Source organism: Microcebus murinus, chromosome 1, assembly GCF_040939455.1.
Source record: "Microcebus murinus isolate Inina chromosome 1, M.murinus_Inina_mat1.0, whole genome shotgun sequence".
NCBI lineage: Eukaryota > Metazoa > Chordata > Mammalia > Primates > Cheirogaleidae > Microcebus > Microcebus murinus.
Genome location: NC_134104.1, coordinates 131510620 through 131536985, shown reverse-complemented (window position 1 = coordinate 131536985; position 26366 = coordinate 131510620).

Here is a 26366-nt window from a genome sequence, read left to right as displayed (position 1 = left end):
ATTTTATTTGATATGTTACGAATGGGGTGTTACCAAAAGTTTTTAACAGGGGAAATTATATTATGAAAGGGATGTATTATTAGATAGATTGGTCTGGAGGCTAGTTTATTAGTATGTTGGAGCTAGGAGGGGGGGAGATGAGAAAAATATCTTAGGCATTCTCGTCACCAGATGAGAAATAGCAGTCACAAGATGGCTGAAAGCAACAAGAAAGGAAAATATCAAGTGACATTCACAAAAACTATGACCCTATTGTCAGGTATATCCTCCTCCTTTCTTCTAGGCTACTAGAGTATTTTAGCCTATCAGTATAATTGTTTTAGAACATGAACAATGACTCCCACTTATTTTAGCAATTCCTATGTATAAGATGATTTACCTGTATTATGTTTTATAATCACCATCAACAACTCATTGATGTAAGTCTCTATTATTCCCATATTACAGATGAGAAAACTGAGACTCAGTTAAGTAACACACTTGATGTTACATGATAAGTAAATTACAGCCAGGATTTGAACTCAAATCTACATAACATCAAAACCCACATGCTTTTCCTATTACAGGGAGTTGACTTTTTGTCAACAGAATATATTACAGCTTTCCCTAAAGATATTAATTTATGAAAGGGTTTGAAAATATTCTTTGCTTGAAGACTAGGCAGTAAACAAATTGACTTAAGTCTAGGCAGATGAGCTCCATTTTTCCAATAGTCAGGTACATTTTCTAATTATGTATTGTGTTTGCTGGATTTTAAGATTATGAAGTATTTTGTACAGGTGAAATTCCAAAGGCTGTACCTTCTTTATGAGAAGGTCAGGTTTTGAGGTAAATCTTTATATAGTTGGCTAAAATCAAGTGACATGCTTAAATGATTTTATTCCTATTGATTCCTTTACAAATAAAGGTTCCTAATACAATGTGTCTGCTTAAATTAACATGTTGGTACTAGAATCTAGTCAATTTCTTTGGGACAGTATCTCTTTAAATGAATATCTGCAGGGTATAGCTAACATCAAAATCCATTTTACAGTATTTTCTAAAGGTTAAAAGGCAGCCTTTTGATTTATAAGCATTATCTGAGTCAGAAAGCTGATTTGATGGTAACATCTTTCCATCAGCAAATAATCACTTTTCCTATTAAGCTTCAAGCAAAAAAAAAAAAAAAAAAAAAAAATCAATACCGGGAACCCATTGGAAAATTCTGTTTAAATGTTTTCAAGAGATAGTGGTTGGAGAGAATTTAAATATGGTCCCTGTATTAATTAGAATACAGGGTGCCCTGAATTCTTTATAGGAATATAATTCTAGTACTTTTTTCTTTTCTTTTCTTTCTTCTTTCTTTTTTTTTTTTTTAGGTTTGTGGTATTATAATAAATGGGAGTGCATTGTCAATTTTGAATGACAATGGATAAAATCTGCCCATATTCTCTCATCTTCTTTTATGCCTACCAGGGCCTGTCTTCTCATAGCTGTGACCTTGGGCCCTGTGTTAACACAAGATATCACAGAGTCATTTGACCAGAAGTATCTCTGCATATTTCCATGGCCTATGATGAACAATGTGCCCTGGGCATCAGGCAATTTCCTGTGTTTACCTGACTCCTAAATTTAATGAAATCCCAAATCTCCCACCAATTTCCATTCTAGTCATTCCTTCTCACATCATTGTATAGAGCAGATGGATTCTTTTTTCGATGCTCTCTGGTCCAGGCTCCGTGACTAAACATCTCAGTGCTACACTGCACACATTGAAAATCCTAACCTGTGTAGATTTTATAGACTACTTCAGGGAACTGTATATTCTTCACTTTCTTAGTCATTTCTTGCCTCACTGGGTGTATGACTAATTCCAAGTAAAGATGTGCTCGGAATATAACAGTACTGGTCTAACCCAATTAGTCAAAAACATAAAACAAAGAAACAACAGCAACAACAAAGAAAAAATATATGTATAAAATTAAGCACCTCATGTTTGTTTCCATTCATTTATTTATTTAGCAGATTTTTATCGAGAGTCTGTGTTTCAAGAACTGTTTCAGGCACTTGCAATATATCAGTGATAGAAATTCTTTCCTCATGAGCTTTCCTTCTCACAGAGGGTAGAGGGGGATTTGAGAGTGGACAACAAATTCTAAGTTGTATAGGTTTAAAAAAAGAGGAATCAAGACAGGCGGAGCTGGAGTGTCAGGGGAGTTGCAAATTTTTAAACTTTATTTTTATTTTTTAGAGACGGGGGTCTCGCTATATTGCCCAGGCTGGAGTCAAATTCCTGGGCACAAGCAATCCTCCAGCCTCAGCCTCCCAAAGTGCTGGGATTACAGGTGTGTACCGCTGTGCCCCACTAAAGTTGAAATTTTAAACACATGGTCAAGGTAGGTCTCATCAGGAAGTGAGAACTGAACAAAGATTCCAAGTGGGTGAAGAAGGAGGCCAGGTGGATATTTGAGGTGAGAGTAAAGGGTAAAGCCAGTCCCCCGTATCTGAAGCAGGAACATGCTTTGTGTGTTTGAAGAACAGGGTGCAGGTGGGGGCGGCTGTAGCAAGGTGAGCACAGGCGAGAGAGTAGGAGGTGAGGTACAAGAGATACAAAAGGCCAGAGCAAGCGGGGCCTGGTTGAGTGGTCAGGGCTGCAATTCAGGCTTTATCCTAAGTGAAATGGGATCTACCGCAGGGTGCTGGGCAGAAGTGTAACAAGACTTGGCTCATGTTTTAAAATGATCACTCCAGTTGCTCACTGGAGAAGTGATTGAAACAGGGACCCCATTTGAACACTATTGTAACCTAGGTGAGAGAGGAAGGTGGGTCTCAGGAGGCGACTGTCAGTGGAAGTGGTAAAAAGTCATTGGATTCTCAGTTCATTTTGAGAGTGGAGCAAGCAGGAATTACTGACAGATCAGATGGGAATTGTGAGAGAAAAATTACAGTCAAGGATGACTTAAAACGAGAGTTTCACATTTTCAGCGTAGTAACATCCTTCTTTATTTCATAATATTATTGTGACAAGTACGCTCATGTAAACACCTGATAAGAATCACATTTACAATATTTCTCTTTGTAGATGTACTGTGTTTTGATTTTGATGTCACATTTCAACATTTTTAAAGTGGACAGAGCATAGAAAAAGATCAATTAACCGGAACCCTCACGGAGGGAATCGATTTTACATTTGACTTTAACTAGAAGAGGCAAATAGAAAGTAAACCAAGACCAGAGATTCAGTTACCATAAAGTAGATTCCAGAAGAAGAGCTGGGATTGTTTTCATGCCTAAGAAATACTATGGTGATAATTGACATTCATAGTGGTGACTGCAAGGAAGATGATGATAATGAATAAGTTGGTTCTAGCACATTTATAGAATAAGCATTCTATAAATGCTTATTTACAAAGCATTTAACCTCCCCTGTACACAACTCACTCATTTTAAAGAAAAAAATTGAAATGTAAGCCTGTGTAAGATTTGTTTTTAAACTGTATAATGTCTTTGTTTGTGTAGTTAACACACTACCGAATGTGTCTTTAGCTAGCCCTCTGTCCTGGTGGTATTTTCAATAGCCACTAACCTTGTCTGGTACAGTATGGGGTTGTAAACTGGCATGGAAATTTAAAGCAGGTTCTTGTTGGTGCACAGCACAAATGAGTTGTATATGGGGATGGTGGTTTTTTCATCTTCAGTTGTCTCTGATGCAGCTTATACGAAATAATTGTTCTGTTAACTGAATGCCACTCTGTAATTGCAAAAAAAAAAAAAGGTTGCAGCTGTTTTGTTGACATTTTGAATGCTTAATAAGTAAATATAGGTTTTTATTAGTATTGTTGTCCTTTTCATAGGTCTGAAATTTTTCTTCTTGAGGGGATTTCCATTTGCCCATTATGGATCACATGAATTATTACAGTATTTAGCTTTTCGTATTGTTAGCTGATAAAAAGCTTTTGTCTACACACTCTGCATACCACAGTGAGGGTAATAAAGTTAAATTGAGACAGTTTTCATCTATAACTGAAACTTCAAAGTTGATAAATTTCACATAGCCCACTTATATTTACAAAGTGAAGAATAAGCCGTCTACTCACAGCATGGCATTATTAGAATCAAAACGTTTTAAAAGTCTGTCCTGGAAGGACTAATAGGAAAGTATGTTCTAATCTTTACATGAAGACTCTGTTCTTGAACTCCCATTACCATGTGATGGCAGTTATATTCTGCAGTTCCCATATTAAGGAAGACCTGAGACTGCATCCCCAAAAGCGTGAGTTTAAAATGTAAGACTGCCATAATATATGTTTTGTTGATGTTAGTCCCAGCAAAGACTAGGAAAGTGCTGGCTATAAATGTCTTTTCCTATTTATCTAAATTTGGACTGCCCAGGAAACTTGAGATTCTCCATTAAGAGTCTCTTTAATTAATTGGGCCAGCCTTTAAAATGATACTACACTTTTAAAACAGATTATGTTTTCCTGTATTGTGGTTTGCACCTTTATGAATCAAATTGATATGAAAAAAGAAGAAAATTAAACTTTGCATCTCAATATAAAATATTCAACATATTTGACTTTAATTTTTCTTTACAATACTCAAACTGATTCATTAAAGTTAGTGTTTATCTGCTTAACAGTTTAGGGAATAATTTGACAATTTGGTGGTTTTCTTGAGATTATCCTTCTCTTAAAAGTGCCAGTATTTTAAAATAACATTCTTGTAATTTTACATGCTTTTGTGATGCAGTACTGTTTTGTTATATACTTTTGACTTGGATTATTTCCATTTGCATTTGTTTATGTAATTTCAGGTAGAATACTAAACATCTGAGTTCTGGATGATACTACTAAACTAATAATTACAGAGGGGTTTTTTTGTTGTTTTTTTTTTTTTTTTTTTTTTTTTTTTAAATCCTTTTCTTGTATATCCAGTGGAGTAATCCAGATTTTTTCAAGGTTTCACTTTTAACAGACTGTCCAAGAACTGTGGATAATGATAGATGCTTGGGTGCCTATATAATCAGTCATTTCTTCTTGGCATTGAAATTTATTTTTCTACATAAATTCATAGGTAACATAAACTACATAGATATGCTTGAAGAACAAGTATTGATTTTGTAAATTCTTAATATTTTTTAAATGTAGGCAAAAAAGTCCTCAATATGGCAAATGGTATGAGGTTTGGTAATCTACACAGAGCAAGTCAACAGCTAACAGGGTAACTATTAAGCCTAGACTTCTTTTGGTGATACGTTGTTTCATAGTATATGTGGCATCTTAGACAAGCCACTAACAGACTCTTTATCTCATTTATAGAAGGAACTATGAAGACCTCATCTGCCATAAAGCAGGAGCCTAGTTTATTCCCAGGGGACCTTCTGGTTCTATGTCTTGAGGATTTTCTTCAGAGTTGACTGCTATGATCAATACTTTCTTTTCCTATGACACAGCACAATAAATTGATGACTCTGGCCATGATAAATAGAAATGTCCCATCTGCTGCTATGTACCATTTTTACTTTACATTCCATCATCAACAAAATGCTGCAACAGCACTGCCAACTGCAAGAACAACTCTTGAAAAATTTTTCCTCTTTCCATTTCTACTCAATAATGCATTTTAGATCTATATCCTTTAGTTGCTTTTTCTTAGGCTCTCAAAGTTTAAGCATAAGCATTTTACCAACTCTGATTTGGGTTTCTAACCCACAGGTACTGCATCCCTGCTTGGTTTATATTTTAAACATCAATACCACTTAATATTCCTTCCTTTTCGTCTAACAAGTAACTTCATACATTCTCACTAAATCTGTGTAAATTGTTTGGGAACATAATCACATACTGTTTTATTTCGAGAGTGGTTGTCAGTCATTTTAAACTCTCTTGAATGAGTTATTTTTGTGAGTTTTTCAAATTTTGAGGAAATAGAATGTAATATAATACATTCTATTATGAATAGTTTTATAATAACTATTGGGTCCAAAGTCATCGTCTTTTTTTTTTTTTTTTTTTTTTTTTTAATGAGAATTGTGGGCTTGGTTTCAAAGCTCCCAATATCTTGGTGTGCTTATCATGTGGTCATAATTCTCAGTTATTCTTTGAAAAGTTAGCTTATTTGAATAATTTTTAGATACAAGTTCCATGTAAAAAGTGAAAAATAAATAAGGAAAATGGATATTTCTACCAATCACTCTAAGGCAGAAATGACAATTGATGAGGCTGTGTAGTGTACTTGGAAAAGCCCTGGACAGAGAGACTTGCGGGCTTCAGCCACACATTGGCACTGGCTTCGTGCCCACACCAAGCCACTTAACTGCTCTGGGCTTCGTTATCACCACAGTTCCTTCTAGCTGGACTACTTTGTGAGTCTGCTCTTTTATGGACTGTTTATTTCAGCTCACCATTCCATTTTACTGTGAGCTTCACTCAACATTTTCTTACTCTGAGCCCTTCTTTACATTATACTTCCCACTGGCTTTTTTTTTTGTAATTAATGACTGCTCGAGTTGTTTATTACACCATTATTATTTTGACTAAATAATTAAATCATTAACCAACTTGAGTTTCTCTGTTCCTCTTCGTTTTCAAGGACACCAGTTGGGGGATGTAATTAATCCTACATTCCTGAGACCCTCTGACATTCTTTGTAATATGATCCTTTCCTATTGGTCCAGTATTGGTGCACAGCACTAGTGATTATTGTGTGTGGAGATGCCAGTCACCTTGAAGATGCCCTACTACCTCCTGCCCACTGTGAGCTAGCCCTGCTCATAGAGTATCACACGTAACTCAGTGAGCTACGCAGGGAACTATCCTCTGAAGAGACACTAAAACTTCCAGTTAAATACTCGGACTGTCATTTGAACTAATTACCTATCTCGCTCTAAATGACTATTCTGTTAAGTCCCTCTGTCTCACTTCCTCCTCTGCCTCAGTCACCATAATAAGTAGTCTTCTCAGGTAACCCACACCATCCAGACCCCCAGACCTGATCCCCACCCTGCTCCATTCATTGCCCAGTCCAGTGTCTCTCAAGGATTTTGCATTATTACCTCATCAATGAGTGTTTTTAGATGTTGCTTTTCCAAACCACTCTCTCTACCCCTTATCCTCCATGAAATTTTGATAACTACAGATATACTATATATCTATTTAATGTATTGCATATATGTATACAGTATATATGTGTCTTAGACACACAAAAAATTAGGTTCACCTCCAAGAACCAATTTTGTCTCCTTAAGAACAATGTCACTCCTACTGAGGATGTACCATCTAGTCTGATTTATATCTTTTACTTCTCTACCAGTTTCCCAGAGCTTTCCCCCATGTGAATATCTTGCTCTTCTAGATCTAATCTATTGCTATTGGGCAACTGGGTTGTTTCAAATTTTGGTTATTAAAAGCAATGTTTCTATGTGCATTTGTATATAAGCACCCTGGCACAGACGTATGTTTCTTTATTATGTATATGTAGGGAAACTACATATACATGGAACTGCATACTGCATATGGAACTTCTATATACGTGGAACTGCATGGTCACAGAGTATTTGTATTTCTTTCTAGACAATACCAAACTGTTTTCCAAAGTGCTTGAATCAATTTATACTTTCATCAGCAGTCTATGAGTTTCTTTTGTTCATCAGCAGTCTATGAGTTCCTACATACTTACCACCACTTGGGTTGTTTCTCTTTTTAAATATCATGTGAGCAATAGTATCTTATTGTTCTTAACTTTGCATTTCTTAATTACTAATTAGGTAAAGCATCTTTTAAATAAGTTTATTGGTTATTTGTAGTTCTACCCTTTTTTTGTGAAATGCCTATTCAGATGTTTTACTCATTTTTAAATTTAGTTGTCTAAATTTCTTATTGATTTTTAGAAAATGTTTATGTATTTTAAGTGCATGTTCTCTGGCTATGTGTGTTACAAAGATTCTCATTCTGTGTTCATTGGTTTTTTACTTTTTCTATGGTGTCTTTTGGGTACTTATTTTGATGTAAGTAAATTTGTCTTTTCTTTTATAGTTAGTGCTCTTAAGTCTTGTTAATAAATCATTCCCTATCCAAAAGCCAGGAAAATATTTTCCTATAATGTCTTCTGAAAGTGTTTCTGTTTGGTTTTGTTACATTTTTTGGAAGAGTGATTCTTTTCTAAACAATCTACAGAGCCATCCCTAGCGCATTACAAGAGTCCAAATCAGCAGAATTCTGTTTCTCAGCTCTCAATTGTGTTTTCTTGACCTATTGATCATCCCTGTACAATATGCATAGGTTTAATTACTATAGCTTTGATAATAGGCCCTGATATTTTGAATAACAAGTTCTTCCATCTTGTTGACTTATTGAAAGGTATGTTAGCTATTCTTGGCCATTTCTACTTCCATATAACTTTTAGAATCAGCTTATTTAGTTCCATGAAAAAACATGTTGGATTTGATAGGGATTCTTTTGAATTTCTAAATCAATTTGGAGAGAATTGAAATCTTTACAGAAGTGAATCTTCCAAACCATGAATATGGTTTATTCTGCTTTTACTGAATTTTTCTTTAATGTCTCTCAGTAAAGTTTTATCGCTTTCTTTGAAAAAGTCTTACATATCTTGTTAGATTTATTCTTAGGTACTTAATATTTTCTATGTTAATGTTAGTGTTATATTAAAGCATTAGAAAAATTCAGTTTCTAACTGTTTATATATAGAAATACAATAGATTTTTGATTATAGATTTGTATTAACCCACCTTGACAAATTTTATTCATTTCTTTGTAGATTTTTCTAGATAGTCCAAGGATGTAATTATATAATATGCAAAAAATATATATGCTTCTTCCTTTATAATTTTAATATACATATATATTTTTCTTGCCTAATTTTGCTGAGTAGGATCTCCAGAACAATGTTGAATGCCATTCCTAGTCTCATAAGAACATATTTCAGAATTTCACAATTTTGTATGATAATTGATGTATACTTTTTGCAGATACTTTTTAAATTATCCAAATAAGGAGTTGAACTGATTTTATGTTATAATGTTGCTGTCATTATTTTCAGCCTGCCACTGGATACTTGCTTTCCTGGCAACCTCAGCTCTCTGAGATGTTCAAGAAAAGTTAGGGTATTGTATTAATAGTTTAGATTTTTCTCAATAGTAGAGTGTGAGCAAGACTCCTGTTTTAAAATTAATTTTATTGAAGCATATTTTACACATCATATAATTTATCCTTTCCGATGACAATTCAATGATTTTAAAATAAATTTACCAAGTTGTGCAATCATCACCATAAATCCATTTTAGAACATTTTCATCATTCTAATATGATACTGTCACTGGGATGACCCTGACAGAATAGTTGGAAAATTTTCACAGTTTTTCTCTGGTCTCTTTATCTATAGACACAGCTGCTCAAGGACACCAGATGGCCTGGATGCCACAAATAGCCACGTGACTCCCCACCAGATGCCAGAGGAAGTCCAGACCCACACAAAACTGATGCAGATCGGAGCAAATGACCTCCAATTACCTTTAGCTTATTAACATATCATTATGATACTAAAAATCCCTCCTCTAGGAGAGGGTTGCCACCATTGTGTGTACATGTGATGCATGAGGAAGCACGTATGTGAACTGTGCCTGCACATCTGAAATTCCACCCTGTTCATGCTTACACACCTCCACCTCCCTGTATCTAACTCTATAAAACTCCCATAACTCTCACTGCTCTGGAAGAAGGAGGTGCCTTTAGAATGTGACCTACCCTTCTCCATTCTTTTGCCACTGAATAAAACCTGAATGCTTTGTCAATTGGACATTCTTTCCTTGAGGCTGATATAAAGTAGGGAAAGAACAGTTTTTGCAGTGACAATTCTTTAATGCTCATTTGCTGTTAATTCCCATCCCCCACCCTCTAACTGCCCCATCCCAGTAACCACTAATCTATTTTCTGTTTTCAGTTTGGGATCACTATTTCTGCCAGTTTTCTACATCCTTGGCAGAAACGGAAACACTCAGTTTAGGGTGTTTATTTGTGTATTTACAGATAATTTGAAGTTTTTAGTTACACTGTTGACATGTTTTTACTTTTTATGTCTGTGGTTTATTATATCACTTTTGTATTTTAAATACTTAGGACTATTTCTATCTGTATGCGTTATTATTTTCTCAGAGAAGTGTTTAGTTTTCCATGTCTTTGTATTTTAGGTGTATGAACTGTAAACAGGATATGGTTCAATTTTTCTTATTTTTAATTCAGTAAGAGAATCTTTATCTTTTAATAGGGGAATCAGTACATTTTAATTTATTGTGATTACATATTTTCAGAATCTTACTCCTGTTTTCTTTTAGCAATGTCTTTTCTTTGCTGCTTTCCCCACACTTTCCATCCTTTTATTGGATTGAGTTATTTATTTTATTTTTTATTTTAAAATAATTATAGATCCATGGGAAATTGCAAAAATAATACAGATGAGACAGGGAACTGGAAGGCACTGCTTTGGACATTGTTTTGGGCATTGCTTAATTGTGCAAACATTGTTTAACTGAGTTGGGAAGTCTCAAAACAAAGTTTCAAACTACCCTAATCAAAACAAGATGGAGGCAGGATGAATTCCAACAAGTTAGAACCAAGATGGTGGAAAAAGTGACTACCTCTTGACCTAACAGATGCATTATACACTTCATTACCATAAACATTTCTAAGGAAACCTCCCACTCACATCATGTACCTGACACCATGACACTTCCTGTTTGACCATATTTAGTCAAAGGGAGGACATTATCCTAATTCTAGGAAAACACCACTCCTTTCTAAGAAATAACATGAATATTCCTCCCCTTGTCTACCCTATAATTAAGCTGTTGCTTAAATAGAGGGTCCAAAGGAACCATGAGGCTGGTTGTCCTCCACAGGAAGAATTAGTCTCTACTCTGTTTGTGAAGTAGATTTTCTGTACTTTCTAAATAAAACTCGCTTTCACTTTATACTGTTGTCTCATTCCTGAGTTCTTTCTTGAGTGACGCCAAGGACCCACTGGGACTTCACGTGATTCCCAGTATTTGTAGTCACTTTTCTGTGTCACAGAGAGGTCCCATGTACCCTTTATTCAGTTTTTCCCAATGTTTATATCTTACATAATTATAGAACAAAATCAAAAACCACAGAATTGACATTGCTACAATGTTTGTGTGTACTTCCAGGTCATTTTATCACACGTACATTTGTAAAACCACCACCACAAGCAGGACACAGAACTCCATCACCACAAAGGTCTCCTTGGTGCTGCCCAGTTACAGTCACACCCTCCCTGTCTCTCTCACCCTCTCTAACCCCAGGCAACATGAATCCTTTTTCCATCTCTAGCATTTTTTCATTTCAATAATGTTTTATAAGTGGAATCATATGGTATGTGACCTTTTGAAATTGGCTTTTTTTTTTCACTCAGCGAACTGCCTTGAGATTCATCCAGCTTGTTGCCTATATCGATAGTTTGTTCCTTTTACTGCTGGGCAGTATTTCATGGTGTGGATACACTACAGTTTATCTACCAAGCAGGGGGTGGATGTTCAGGTTCCTCACTAGGCGACCAGTGATACCTGGCTGGGAGGGGAAGGACATCATTTTACTGCTACTGACAGCAGAGGGGTCAGGGGTACTGAGGGTGAGCAGGCTCTTCTTACAGCTGGGTGGTCTTTCCACTCAGTCTCCTATGACACTACCCCTTTGGGGACAGGGAAGAGGAAGATACCTCATTAATGAAGGATGAATGCTAAAGTTCAGGCTCTCCACATGGCCCTCACTGACACTGTGTGTGTGTGTGTGTGTGTGTGCACTCATGCATACTTCCTAGAACAGGATGAAAGTCCTGGCTCCCTGCCTGTTCTTCCCTGTTACTACTACTCTGGGTGTGGCAGGAGCAGCCTCATTATAGCTGGGCCAGGTGGCAGTCTTAGCTCCCAACTGGGACTTTTCTGACACTTCGTGGGGGGTTGCAATTTTTCTTCCCATAGTGTTTAACTCTACTGGGATGTTTGCAAGTTTTCTGTCTTGCTAGGCTGCCCTCTTCCTGATTCCTTAACTAGGGAGAATAGGTGTTCTTAGAGCTTTTTTGTCTGCCCATTGGTTTATATTAGCATTCTGGTTGTAGTGTCTGATAGTTTGAGCTTTATTTAGTCCCCTTTCTTCAATACTGATTTGGAAAGGGTTTATATTCCTTCTTGTATTTTGATAACTACCCTCAAATACCTGACTAATTCTAAAATATATCCATATATGTATACCTTACCAGAGATCTTAGAATGCTCTACTTTGATAACGAGATTCAATTTCTTGCATATTAGCATTGTCATGTATTTTAGTTTCATCTCATTTATAAATTCTCCCAAATTTAAATTTTTATTTCAAGCCCCTCTTATACTCACCTCTTATTTTAACTTCCCAATATGTTTACCAGTTTCTTTATTTAGCATTGTTTCTTGCTTCCTGTTCCTTGCTTCCTGAATCAATTACATTCTTCCTGAAATACATGCTTAATAGCTTTTTATCGAGAGTAAATGGTGATAGTCTTTTTTTTTTTCTTTTACTCACCAAGAAGACCTTAATGTTCCCCTCAGCTTGACTAAAGCTTAGATAGGCTTCTAAGACCCCTGACTTCTGTTAAATAAAATTTGTAGGAGGCCATTGATTTGAATTAAGCACCTGCACTAGGCCCAGAGACCAAACCAATATGAAGTTCAATCACAGTAATGAACTTCAGTTAATTGCAAGGAAGCTCTGTAACCAATTAACCAGTTAAACTGTAACTACTTAAGCTGTCTCTCTACTTCACGTCCATTTTCTATAAATGCTGCCTAATCATGTTGTTGACCAGAGTTCTTAGAACCTATTCTGGTTTTGAGGGCTGCCCAGTTTGCAAATCATCTTCCCTCCACCCCCAAATCTCAGTTAAGTTTGAACTGTCTAAGGTTTTTCCTTTTAATGGATTGGCGTATCCAGCAGGATCTGAAACAGAAATTCCAGTGACCATGGTCAGGGGCCATTGAGGCACCAGGAGAAAAGGCCCGTTGTGCCCATTGATATCTCAGGGCAACTGGAAGTCGTGGTGAGTTCTCTCTCAGGTTCCAAGCTCCACTAATTTGTGTTCTGAGCTCTCTGTGTTTATCTGAGCAATTTGACCTGGAATGGGTTCAGAAGTACCAACAGGAACAAGACAGGGTGCTCTAGGGAGATCTCAGTTGCCTGACTGGCTCAGACAGAAACTAGACTGGGTCCGTAGTTGGATTAGTGTTAAGAAGCCCCAGGTAAGTTAAGAAGCCCCAGGTAAGGTAAGCTCATTTAGAAATACTTTCTGTGAAATATTCTGGGCATGAAATAAAACAAGAAGTATTTCCTATAGGAACTGAAAAAGCATTAACTGCTTTATTTGTAAATAAATTTGTCCTGAACCTAGCAGTCTAATTAAGAAACATAAACTGGAATGGGAAGTTACAAAAATGGCTGAATTTTTAGCTTTAACTGAACATTTTGAGAGAACTTTGACTTTTTTTGAGACAGAGTCTTGCTCTGTTGCCCAGGCTGGAGTGCAGTGGTTAGCTCACTGCAACCTGAAACTCAGGCTGAGCTCAGGCTATCCTCCTGCTTTAGTCTCCTGAATAGCTGGGACTACAAGTGCACACCGCCACATCTGGCTAATTTTTCTTTTCTTTTTGTAGAGACAGGGGTCTCACTATATTTCCCAGGCTAGTCTCAAACTCCTGGGCTTGTTTGTTTGTTTGTTTGTTGTACATAATGGGTTTTACAATGGGTTTGTTTCAATCCAAGGAGTTTAGAATTCATTTATCTGAAACACTAGCCAATTTCATGCATAAAACATATGGACCCAGAACTTGTGCATCTTTCGGGAAGAACAGGTTAACCTTACTAGAGGTAACTTAGAATTAAAGTGGCCACCATGAGGAAGTTTTGAGTTAGAGAAGATTGTTTATTTGCAGGGTACATTAGGAAAGGATCAAACTCCACAAAACCATAGAATGCATTTTTAATTGGTATGCAGAGGCATTTAAAAGATTAATTGAATCAAAAATTTTGCCTCTCTAATGATGCTTTACAGAAGGTAAATGAAAAGCTTAAGCAACAAATAGAGGACATGATGAAAAAGGATTGTGCCCTGACTCAGTTACCCTGACTGCTCCTCCTCCCCATCCATCTTTACCGCAAGTCCCTGAGTCCACCGACCTTTTTGACAAATTACCTTTTCATCTTGAGAATAATAGAAGAGAGAAAGCTAGACAAATGGCTTACAAAGTGAGACCACGTGAACGACCAGGCTTGCCTGCCAAAACCACTTTCCTCCATGGTTGAAAGCTGAGCTCACAGTCCTCATTAGAGACTTTCCTAATCCAGGAGAAAATCCTCAAAAATTTACCAAGGAATTAGAATTCACACAGAAGTTTATCATCCAGGACTCCCTGATATTTACCAATTTATTCACATGATATTGAGACCTGGTGGAACTTGTAAATTAATGGCAACATCAGAATGGAAAGAAATTGAGGAGGATATTAACAGTTCCTCTAAAAATGCCTCAAGAGAAAGGCCAAAAAGAGCTAGAAGAATTTCTGAGAATCTTTTGAATTCAATGCTTAAGGTTTTCTGTAGAAAATTGCTTGGTCCATCATACAGTCTTGCCAGTAGAGGAAAGATGAACCAGTTTCAGATTCCAGAGCTCATTTAGAAATACTTTCTGTGAAATATTCTGGGCATGAAATAAAACAAGAAGTATTTCCTATAGGAACTGAAAAAAGCATTAACTGCTTTATTTGTAAATAAATTTGTCCTGAACCTAGCAGTCTAATTAAGAAACATAAACTGGAATGGGAAGTTACAAAAATGGCTGAATTTGTAGCTTTAACTGAACATTTTGAGAGAACTTTGACTTTTTTTGAGACAGAGTCTTGCTCTGTTGCCCAGGCTGGAGTGCAGTGGTTAGCTCACTGCAACCTGAAACTCAGGCTGAGCTCAGGCTATCCTCCTGCTTTAGTCTCCTGAGTAGCTGGGACTACAAGTGTACACCACCACACCTGGCTAATTTTTCTTTTCTTTTTGTAGAGACAGAGGTCTCACTATATTTCTCAGGCTAGTCTCAAACTCATTGGCTCAAGCAATCTTCCCTTCCTCAGTATTCCAAAGTGAGGGGATTACAGGTGTGGGCCACCACACCTGGCCAAAAAATTGCCAGCTAGAAGAGAAGGAAAGCTTCTGTCCATGAAGCAGAAAGTTGTGGCTGTCACCAAGAACAAACTGAGGGAAACTATAAGAAGATGGCATTGGAAAATTCCAAGGCAGCAGCCTGGGAGGCCAAGGTGAAAAATCAGCCCATGGCCCAGCAGCTGGAGATTGACACTATGCAGGCCAGCAACTGTGAGGATGGTACAACAGCTGCAGGGCAAGTCTGGACTCTTCTGGAGCAGCTGGAGAATCCATCTGGGAGACACCTTGAACCAGGCCTGGAGCCAGGTGGAGAGCAAGCAGAATGCAGAGCTGGTCACACTCTAGCAGGAACTCAGGGAGGTCAGCAAAGGAGCTGATGGAAAAATGGAAGGCTGCACAGTAGGAGGAGCAGGTGTGGAAGGCCAAAGTGGGTACCACCTAGAAACTCCAGAAGTCATGGGTCTTAGTGAATCATCTCACAGAGACTATAGAGAAGCTAAAAGGAGAACTGGAATTCAGATCAGGTGAGGGAGCATACCTAGCATATGGAGGCAAAGCTGGAGAAGCACATGGAAACTGCAGCTGACGAGATGGAACTATACCAAGGGGGTGGCGGGGTTGAGGCAATTTTTGTTATAATTTCAATCTCAGCTTGATGCAGTCAAAATGAAGCCCATAGCTGTAAAACTGAACCTGAGTATCAAGAAAATGTTAAATCAGCTGGTGATGAAATGGTTAGGTTTTATAATTTAATGAAATCTATAAGATTGGTTCATGTCAAGTCTCTTATGATGATCAATTTGATAGTACATTGCACCTGATTTGGAGAAACAAAATGTGTATCTGAAAAAAATGTAAATTGAATGTTTAGTGTGGACTCACAGAGGACCTGGATGGCCACTAGATCTTCCCTGAATTCTTGAAGCTTCCATTGTTAAGAGCCCTGCATTCCATGACTCATGGAATAGGCAAGATGATACAAATATGAAACAATATTAATGAAGTGACCATTCTAAAATTGTTAAAATGATTTATGACTAGTGTTTGGTTTGTCAACCCCATAGTCCTGGGATTACAAAACTCTGAATGGCATGTTTCCGCTACCTAATGAACCATTTGAACATTGACAGTGAGGTTTCATTCAATGACCACCTTCAACAGGACATGAATCGAATACATGAATATTATCTTATAATCTAGTAAAATGAATCTTACTGCAGTTTCACTTTGGGGGGGGGGGTTCAGTACCCACGGTAAACTGCAGTCCAGTAATAGGTGGGTATGGTATAATAAGATACTTTGAGAGAGGGACCACATTCACATAACTTTTATTATACTATATTGTTCCAATTTTTCTATTTTATTATTAAGCTCTTACTGTGCTTAATTTATAAATTAAACTTTATCATAGATATGTATGTATAGAGAAAAACATACTGTATATAGGGTTTGGTATTATCTGTGGTTTCAGGCATCCTCTGGGGGTGTTGTAACATATTCTCCACAGATGGGGGGACTACTGTATGCTCTGGTACTGCTCTCTTTGGTTTCCTGCATAGGAGAGCTGATTCTATGATGGTAGCCAAGAAGTTATTAGAAAATGTTTATTAAGTAATAGAACTTTATGAAATGTGAGTCATTTCTAAGTTAAAATACTAAAACATTAATTGCTGAGTATAAGTTTAAAGTATATGTATTTTGACATCTTGTTTTTCTACAGTATAGAGAAACTAGATATATTTGGGTCTGTTCATAAACATGAAACATTGTGTTATGAGGAAACATGTTTCTAAAAGTTATAAAATGGTATTCATCTACCAATCGTTGATATAAAATGGTTCAGAACTGCTTGTTTTCTAGGTTTTCATGGGAAGTAGGGGTTGCAGAGAGTTGGAAATTCTAATCAATATATAATAATTGAGACTAGAGGTGATAAGGAAAATTACTCCTTATGGGAGTAGAGGGGTATGATTTTGGTAAATGAAACTTACATGAAAGATGCATTTTTTTGTTGGGGGGACAGAAAGGAGAGTGTTTTTGTCCTAGAGTGGAGCAACTGGTTATTCATGGTGAGAGGGAGGAAATGTGTAGAGCAAATAACTGAAGGCATAAGAAGGTTGTTAGAGATGAGAGCCTGACCAAAAGCAGAGAATTGTTAAATAAAATTTGTTGGAGGCCATTAATTTGGACCAAGCTTCTATGCTGGGCCCTGCAGACCAAACCAAAGCAAGTTGAGATTCAATCACAGAAGCTGAGCTTCAGTTTATTGCAGGAGGCGCTGTAACCACTTAAGCTGCCTCTATACTTTGCTTCTGTGTTCTGTAAGTGCTGTCTGATCACGTTGTTCACCAGAGTTCTTAGAACATATTCTGGTTATGAGGGCTGCCTGATTCAGAAATTGGTCCCCTCACCCTTCCCTCAAGCTGAGATAAATTAAAACTTGTCCAAGTTTTTCCTTTTAGGACCTCCCTCTTCTTAGAGCATTTACCTTAGAAAAGTTGGAATTGTAAATACTTTCTCTGCCCCTTTGAGGTGTAAATCTTCTCCCAGTCTCTTGCTAGTTTTAAAACTCAGGAATGTCTTGGGAGCCATCCCTGTGAAATGTACTCAGCAAGACAGACAGTGCTCCATCTCCCAGTTTCCGTGGGAGAGGAGTAACCTAACTGCTATAAGCGACAGTTAGCAAACACAGATATCCTAATAAAGTTGACTGACTTCCCCACTGACGTCTTTCAGTTTTTTTTCACTAGCTCATCCCAGTGCATAAAAAATCCTGCTGCCTTTTGTTGCAGTAGAGTTCAGTCTTCCTCTCCAATTGCAGTAGTCCGGTGTGAATTCTTTGCTTGTTTAACTCCATCAAGTGTAGTTTCTTTTTCTTTTAAAAAAAATGTTTAATTGACACATAATTGTACATGTTTATGAGGTACAGAGTGTTATTTTGATATATGTATACAATGGATAATGATCAAATCAGGGTAATTAGCATAGCCATTATATCAAACATTTATCGTTTCTTTTTGTTGGGAACATTCAAAATCTTCTTGCCTAGCTATTTTGAAAATACACAATAAATGGTTAACTATAGTCACCCTACAGTGTTACAGAACACTAGAACTTACTCCTCCTATCTAGCTGTAATTTGATAACTCTCCATGTCTTTATCTCACCTCTCCTGTATGAGAGATTAATTTAGAAGAAAACTCAATTATTTTTCCTTCTGCACACTAAAGATATTATAGAAAACAATGCATGCTAATGAATTTTAATTTGTTTTTAAAGCAAATGTCCTCAAGGACACATATCTTTAAAAAATTTTTTTATTGCAGTAAGATATTACCACAATAAAAACTTACCATTTTAGCCATTTTTAAGTGCACAGTTATATGTCCTTAAGTATATTCACATTGTTGTGTAACCATCACCACCATATATCTCCAGAACTTTTTCCATTGTCCCCAACTGAAACTCTGTACTCATTAAACAGAAACTCACATTCTCCCATCTCTAAGCCCCTGGCAACCACAATTGTATTTTCCATCTTTATGAATTTGCCTACTTTAGGTACTGCATATAAGTGGAATAAAAATATTTGTCCTTTTGTCACTAGCTTATTTCCTTGGCATAATGTCTTTAAGGTCCATGTTGTAACATGTTTCAGAATTTTCGTTTTTGAAGGAAACTAACATTCCATTTTATGTACATGCCACATTGTGTTTACCCATTCATCCATTGAATTGGGACACTAGGGTTGCTTTCATCTTTTGGCTATTGTGAATAATGCTGCTATGAACATGGTGTACAAATATCTCTAAGATTTTGCTTTCAATTCTTTTGGGTATATACACATAAGTGGAATTGCTGACTCATAAGGTAATTCTACGTTTAGTTTTTTGAGGAATAACTATACTTTAGTTTTTCACAGAAGTTCTACAATTTTACATTCCTACCAGCAATGTACAAGAGTTCAATTTCTCAAAATCCTTGCCATACCTATTCTTTTTCTTTTCAATAGCCACTCCAATGGGTGTAAAGTAGTATCTCATTGTGGTTTTGATTTTCATTTTCCTAATAATTAGTGATGTTGAGCATCTTTTCCTTTGCTTGTTTAACGCCATCCGGTGCAGTTTCTTTTTCTTTTTAAAAATTACGTTTAATTGGCATATGATTGTACATACTGTATATGCTTATTGGTCATTTGTATATTTTCTTTGGAGAAATGTCTATTCAAGTTCTTTGTCCATTTTTTAATTTGGGCTGTTTTTGTTGCTGTTATTGAGTTGTACGAGTTCTTCATATATTCTGGATATAAATCGTTCATCAGATATGATTTGCAAATATTTTCTCGTGGTTAATTTTTTTCTCATGATTAATAGAAAACCTTTGGACAGAGTTATATTAAAAAAATTTAGACTGATACTATTTCCACCCATCAGTTATTTTGAAGCATGCTAAGTCTTAAGATAAGAATGATTGGCTAATTCATTTAGCATTTCCTAAACACGTATCTTATGTCCTAATGTTACATGTCTGGGGATACAGAGATGGTGACAGAGTTCCTACCTTCAAAGATCTTATAGTGAAGAGGCATCTAATGATAATGTTGGGAAGGAGATTAAAGTAGTATGTATGTGTATAACATTGGCACTTCCCTACTTTTCAAGTCTGATCTCATTTCGTACTATGCTTCTAGCCATGCTTTTCTTGTCTTTGACTTTTGCATATCTCCTGCACCTGGAAAATGCCACATCTCTCTTGATCTACTCTCTATCCCCAACAACTAATTCCTAATCATTTTCCAAGTTTACTTTAAAAGTCATCTATCTCTTCAGTGATGACTCCTCTGCTGGCTTCCTAATTCTTCTAGTTGCTATAGCACTAGCAGACCTATAGCCCTCTTCTGGACACTCTTAACACTTGTTATTACTTCTTTAATGTTTGTTTCCCCCACTTTATTCTAGATTCTCTAAAGTCAGAGAGTTGGTTTACCATTGTCTTTGCCCATCCCTACCCTGCTATTCCTTTGCAGTGAATATGCAATGGCTTTGTGATGTATCAACTTGGCCAGGTTGAAGTATTTCTCCTGGAATTTCTGGTTAAGGACTGCTACAAGGGAGAGTCTCTCTCCAGGGCTGGAGAGTGGAAGGAAGGCTGCAGCCATTTTGCAGCAAACACATGTTGTTGCTGATTTACTAACTTGCTTTGTTAGTGTGAAACGGCAGCTGGGCCAGCTGCATGTGTTTCCTCACTGTGAAGGACGGTCCTGGGTTTCACAGTATTCACTTGTCACCAATGTCAGAGGCAACAAGAATGGACAGAGATTTCACTCTGTCCTTGTAGAATTCCAGATTACTCTTAATCTTCCTTTCCTGCCTACCTGCCATGTGGACTTCAGGCTCTAGCCTCAGACATAGCGACAGCATATACATCACCTATTGGCTCTATTTCTCTGGTTGAATGCTTACTAAGCTCGAGAAGATTTTTTTTCCTTTGTAGCTCATATAAAGAGGACACTTGTTAACTTATATATCAGATGTTTCTTCCACTAGAAGGATAAGACAGTAGTTAAAAGCAACAATCAGGAAAAAATATCTTATGTTTCAATCTTGGCTCTGACAACTACTAGCCTTCATTCAGGTCCCTTATCTGTAAAGTGGGAATATTTATGATACCTACCTGATAAACTTGTTATAAGGATTAAATAAGGTATTTATAGGTCAATGCCTGGCATATATAAGCAACATATTTGAATTTGATGGCTAAAAATATAATAGAAATAATGGACTACAAAACTCTTTGGGAGAGCAGGAATCTTTTCTTTCTTGTTTAGAACTTAGATCATAGCACCTTAACAGATCAACACCTAAGTGGACATATAGGAATAACATTTATCGGGTGTTGGGCAGGTGGGGGGGAGGGGATGGCTATATACATACATAATGAGTGCGATGCACACCAACCGGGGGATGGACACACTTGAAGCTCTGACTGGAGGCAAGCTTGAGGCAAGGGGAGGCAAGGGCAATATACATAACCTTAACATTTGTACCCCCATAATATGCTGAAAAAAAAAAGAATGCCTAGCACATAGTAGGTGCTCAAAACTTGACTTGCATTGAATACTTTCCTGTTTAATCTCAATCTCAAGGGCTAACAGTTGTTAATGTACTAGTGTTTTTCTTTGTTTGGTTTTCAATCTTTTATCCATCTAATATATCAGAGATATATACCACACCCCTCTTGGTATTAGTAGGCTACTAAGGCAGTGATTCACACTCTGAGGTGAGGGAGTGATTCAGAATCTTAGGGTTCTGGAGTGGAGGAAGGCAAACTGAAAAATCTCCACAGGTGATGCTATGTATCCACTTCTATGACTGTGTCTTCTTCAAGGATGGTTTCTTTTGTACCACGGTCAATGGTATTAAACTTTCTACAAAGTGTTAGTAAGTGTTAGAAATGCCAATGGGGGCATACACAAGGTCCAGATAGGTGAAAAGAAATTTATTTTAACGTCTGCATACAGATGGGCTGAGTCCAAGATAGTGTCAGCTCCAAAATGGTGGGCATCCAGGGCTTTTATAGTTGGGCTTGGATGGGCTCTCAAAGGGGCGGGGCCAATTTAAAGTAAAGTTCCCGTGGAACCTCCCACCAGCCTGTAGGTCCAGCCTAACAGTAAGTGTTGCAAAATGACAACCTGCTTAATAAATACAAGGGCATTTTCTTCTTGAATATTCACTGGAATGCCAATCAAAGTAAAGTTCATAAGATAAAAACACAGAGGCTTATTTTGTTTATTTTTGTAAATAGAAAGTGATTTATTAATTTAATAATTCACTCTTTTTTTTAATTTATTTTTTTATTTCGTCATATTATGGGGGTACAGATTTTAAGGTTTCAATAAATGCCCTTTCCCCCTTCCCCCCACAAGTCTGAGTTTCCAGCATGACCATCCCCCAGATGGTGCACATCTCACTCATTATGTATGTATATACCCACCACCTTCCCCCTCCCATGTGCCCAATACCCTATTACTGTAGTACCTATGTGTCCACTTAGGTGCTGCTCAGTTAATACCAGTTTGCTGGTGAGTATATGTTCACTCTTAAAATCCCTCCTTGCATCTTTTCTTCTGTAATTTTTTAGCTTTTCAAAGTTTGTCTTGAATTTGGTTCCTAACTATGAAACATAGAAATATATGGATGTCTAAATTTGTCAAAATTAACACGACTCAGTCAACTCTGTCCTTGTGGTAGCCTACATTCATCCAAAGACTTTTGTTACTAATTAAGCATCCCAAATCAATTAATTTCTGAAATAGTTTTCCAGTAATTGAGTTTAAAAATGGCAGTCTTTAACTTAACAGTATCCACTGTCAAGAATCTAATTTCAATTTTAGTTCTCAGTTGTAGGCCAAAATGACATCTAAATAAGTAACTTGCCCACAGAAAGCCATGCAAAATATTTTCTCATTAACCTTTTAAAAATTGCTAACAATTTTACGCCCATGTAATACGTAAGTCAGGTTTTTTATTTGTAGCCTAGTACCATCTTTAAAATTTTTTTGTATGGAGTAAAAATGAAACTGATCTCCGGAAATTTCTATTCCTGTTCTTAGCAACTTCTAATCAGTAGAGAACTAAGTCATTTCTCTGTTCTTGGACTGTGAAATAATTTGAACCAAAGTCAAGTCTAATGAGAAACTTCATCATTTCTAGTGTTTAAACTACTTGGATTCAATTCTTGATAAGCTACACGAAGTAAATCTACTTCATGCATTTGCTATGGGCAAGTTGTATCCTCAGATCTTCACAATTTAGTGGTCATCTTCCTGCTCCAGCTGATGTGTGCTCAGGGAAGGAAATCTCACCTGGATATTTGCCTAAAGCAAAGACAAATAGGAAAATAAACCTGTTTAAATAAAGCAAATATAAATTATTTTTGGATGATCCATTGGTTTGGATTATCTGTGGCCTTTCTTCCCTCTATTAGCCTAGCTAATTAAGTATACTTGTTTTAGGGCCTTATTGGATCTTATATTTATCTTATGCGCTTGTGCAGTTTCTCAGTTCTATTCATTAGAAACTAAAGGAGAGACGTTTATCTTGGTTTTATCTTCAAATGGAAGGTTCCTTGTTTCTTATTTACTGGATAATTTAGGGGAAGAAGATAGGATAAAGGAATCCAGATCAAAAGAGTATGATTCTTATGACTTTAAAATATACATATTACTAATTCTTTCTTCTTATAGAATAAATTCTAAATAGTTTAAAATGTATTTCCAAGGAACAAAATAGGATTAGCCACTGATGTCTTCTCAAAGCTGCCAAGAATCTCAGTCTTCTGTTGAACCTACGAATATTAGCTTCTCCCTTATGGTCAAAGTTGCTTTTTGCATCCCAGCATGTTAAGTAAGACTGCTGAGAAGCAGATCCTAAGATGAGTTTTTGTGTGCAAGTGATTCATTACAGAAGTGTCCCAAGGAAACTAGGAAAGGATGAGGGCCTGGGACAGAAGAGGAAGAAGCTAAGAAGGGTGAGGTGTCAGAGAAAATTTGACAAAGGGTAGCTTTACTTTGATCCTTTGGTGGAATGTTGGTATAGGATACACCTCAGAGTTGCCACAAACCAAGGCAAGGGAGCTGGGTATTCATACTGCCATATGTGTTAGTTGTTGGCCAAAGGCTGATCTGGGCAAACATAAACTCCCAAGTACTTCCAGCTCTTTGTGTCTGCAGGCAAAGTGACTCCAGTGGCCTAAGTATAGTCCTCCTCCTGCAGAGGCCCTTCCTGTTGAAAACACTCCAAATCTGGAGGCAAGGGTACATGGGAATGGTATAAGAAAGGTCCTAGGAGATCCACGTGGAGCATTGATCTTGTTTACTCCAGGATAGCACTTGGACTTGAGGTGTGATCCCTGACACATTCTCCCACCAGTCCTTATTATCTCAGAGAAATCCCTTCATGAAGGGTTAGAAAAGGGACAGAAAAATTTCCCTGGAGCACTCATACTTTCCTGGGCTTGGCTCCTTGTAGTTCCATCTGCTGGACAAGCTGGCCCTATGTGGGAGTCCAACTTTCTCTATTCCAGGTGCGAGGTCAGACCCCAACCATACTCATGAACCTCTGGTAGGTAGAATAAGCTCCCCTTCCTTCTCCCTCAAGATCCTCAACTCTATGGAAGTTCTTGCAGGTATAGGTACATGTTCCCTACATAGGAAGCCCCCAGACTTAGCCATGTTCCCATTCATATCCCTCAGGAACAGGGGCTGGTATGACTTTTGGCTTAAAGAAACTGCATAATGATTACTGTTGAACCTGGTTGATATGACTGGTTTTCTACCTTAGATCAGAAACCTATCCTCAGATTCTATAGCCTGAGCTCTCAGGTACCTGGAGGCTTTCTGCATCCTCCCCCAGGTGTGAACAGAGAGCAGGGCTGGTATCAGCTGGTATGAACTGATTCAGGATTGTGAGTAGCCTCTTTTGTAAGTGTTTGGCATCTGTATGATGCTCAGTACCCATGCTGGACCAATCTCATTAAATATTGCGATTAAGTTCTTTTTCTGAATAGCAAGAAAAAAAAATCATCACTATGTGTCAGAATATCGTGTCCCTACTGAAAATAAAATAACACAATGATGGGATTTTCTACTTTATGCCCTGGTAGGAATTTGCTCAGGATGTAAGTGCCTTTGCAGGACAAAGTCAATGTGATGAAACAGCTCTGGGGTGCTGGGAATTGGGTATTCTTACCAGGATTTTAGGGTGCACCTCAATAACCAGAGGCTTTTCCTTATCACAGTCACTCCCATTTTGGATTTATTGTAAGCAAAAAATTAACTGTTGTGTTTGACTCATCATACATTTTGCATTATAACAGCTAGCCTTGTCCTCATAAATAGGCAATGATTTTATTCCCTTTTGATGAGTCTAAAGAAAATGGACTCATGTCACCATCTGCTTAAGTTTTCCAAAGTATGCTATCCAAGTTGTAGAATATTGTCTATCCAGAAGGCACAGATGACAGGCAGTAAGGTTTTGACTGGTTTCCTGCTCTTTTTTCTCTCAGCTACTAGAAACTTACACAGCATCCAGTGGTATATTGCAGTCAAAATTCAAAAGTTTCTTTGCAGGAGTTGGTGCAGTATACTATAGTGTTTAGAATTTCATGTGTCCAAAAGAAGCTTACTGTATTTTCTCTACCCCCTGCCTCAGTACAATGATTCTCTTGTCATGTTATGACCCCAGGCTTGGGTCTTCAGAAGTCATCTAATACTTCAGTAATTTGGCCACATTAGATTATGTCTTCTTTTGTAGATGGCAGGTCAATATCTCTAGACTTGAGCATCTCATATTGAGGGTTAGTTGAATATAGAGCCCTTTTTTGAGAATAATACATATAGAATTAAGGTTCTATGGAAGTGGGAAAGCTCTGGTTTAAAATATTACAGTTCATTGGTATATTTGTCAAAATAAATTATATCTGACAGTCTATATTTATATGGATGGGTGGGGAGACCACAAGATTTCTACCAGGGTCATTAGGAAAGTGCCAAAAAGTAGTATTAATGTTTAGTCCACAGAGTAGATGGCTGCTAAATCAGAATTTTAATTTCTCCTAGATGAATGTTATACTTGGCAAACTATGAAGAAGACTTTGTGGCTCTAAGAACTGTCATATCCTTAATACTTTGTGTCTCTAATCTATTATTTCTTGGATAAATTGCTGTCACTCATGCTACAAGCATTGAAAACTAATACAGCTAGTGGCCAGTACTGATTAGAAAAAGGATTAGAGACTAAACCAAAGATGGATCATGTGGTCAGATCAAGTACTTCTGAACTGACTTAGTTCAAACTCTATCCAATAATGATCTTTCGTGTTGCCATCTACAGGCAAATTGACCCAGTTGAAGTCTTCCATTGGGATGTATAAAGGCAAGGTTAAAAAAGAGCAGGTAGGTCACTACACCTCAGGGTATGTTCCAGTAGGATCTGATCTGTTGTTTCAGTGTTACATGAAGCCTCTCAACCTCTCAGTCTAAAACCCAGAGTGACTATATGGATGAAAAGACAATATCATGTTCTTGAATATCTTTATGACAAACTCTATTTCTGAGAGTCGTATGATCCTTCTCCTACTATTTGCTTTAAGGGGCTTGACTAAAACAAATTCTGCAAA